The sequence below is a fragment of the Myotis brandtii genome, unplaced genomic scaffold (assembly GCF_000412655.1).
Source record: "Myotis brandtii unplaced genomic scaffold, ASM41265v1 scaffold3343, whole genome shotgun sequence".
In the NCBI taxonomy this organism is placed as follows: domain Eukaryota; kingdom Metazoa; phylum Chordata; class Mammalia; order Chiroptera; family Vespertilionidae; genus Myotis; species Myotis brandtii.
The window spans coordinates 3,027-4,504 of NW_005362893.1; positions in this window are offsets into that span (position 1 = coordinate 3,027).

Consider the following 1,478-nt stretch of genomic DNA (forward strand, 5'->3'; position numbering starts at 1 on the left):
CCCCTGGCCCGCCTCGCTGCCCCCCAACCCCCAAAGGGTGTGTGCCCGATGGAGGGAGGCGGGGGCAGGGGACCATGCGGAGTCCCTTCCACGGGTGGGGCGGGCAGAGGTCAGGAGGGGTGGGCGGAAGGGAGATCTGAGTGCCTGGACTTCTCATTGCCCTTTGCGAACTGGGACAAAATTCAGAAGAAAAACACACGCTACGTTGAACTCAGGAAAAAGGTCAAGTCCACTCGGAACGGAAGCTCCCCCAGCCCCAACCGTGGGCAGCTCCACCCGCTCACCGGCCCGGCCACCGCCTCCCGCGAAAGCCGGGTTTTGGGGAGAAACAGCTGGGAAGGACCCGAGGACATTGGGGTACAGGTAGGCTTAGACCATGGAGGAGCCAGGCTGGGGACGGGCGGCTCCTGGTGGCCAGGCGGGGCTGGAGGAGGCAGAGGGCAGCACCATGGCAGGTGCCTACCCCAGAGGCCAGGGCAGAAAGGGCTCCCCGCCCTCAGGAGCAATCATGGCTCCTTAGATGTCTGTGGAATGAGTCGGTGGTTCTTGGCCGTGTGAGGAAGGCCGGCTGTGCCCAGCCCCCTGCTGCCATGTGGAGCTCTTCCTCTAGGCCCCCATCCTTCTCCTGTCAGTCACTCACCCCACAGACACCCCTGAGCACCCAGTGTGTGTGCCAGGCTCTGACTCTGGGGAACTCTGAGTCACGTAGAGAAGACAGCGACGCTGAACAGACTCTGGAGTGAGGAGAGGAGGCACTGTAGTGAGTGCTGATGCCTGGAGCTGAGTCTCCTGGAAACAGACAGCACACACCCAGGCTGCCTCCACGAGGAATCATGGAATTTGTCTGCAGGACAACATCACACCAACCACATGCATGTGGGGCCATGAGATACGTGCACAGGAGACCCAGACGTGCCCAGTGAGTCCCGAGCTGGGCTTCTGCTGGTGTTTCCTGGAAGGAGAAGCAGTTTTTCACAAGGGCCGAGCAGGCATGCCCAGGGCACCCTGCTTGGGTTCAAATCCCAGCTCAGGACTCATTCCCTGTGTGACCTCGGGACAGTCACCCCCCCACCCCCCGCCCCAGGCCTGTTCCTTTTCTATGAGCAGGTGTGATGGTTAGTACCCACCTCGGGCACCTGCCCTGGACAGTGGTGTTGACAGTGGAGATCTTCCCAGGGAGGCCCTGTCCTGGCTCTTAGACATTTTTTTCTTGCCTTTCTATTTTATTTTATTTTAACTTTTTTTGTTGGTCGTGGTGGTGGTGCTAAACCTCACTGGAGGATATATTTTCCATTGATATTTAGAGAGAGTGGAAAGGAGGCGAAGAGACAGAGAGAAACGTCTATTGAAAGAGACACATTGATTGGTTGCCTCCCCCAAGCACGGGCCCAGGGCCCAGGATCCTGCCCCCAACCAGTGCATGACCTTGACTGAAATGGAACCCAGGACCTTCATTCAGTCCATTGGGCTCAGTGACC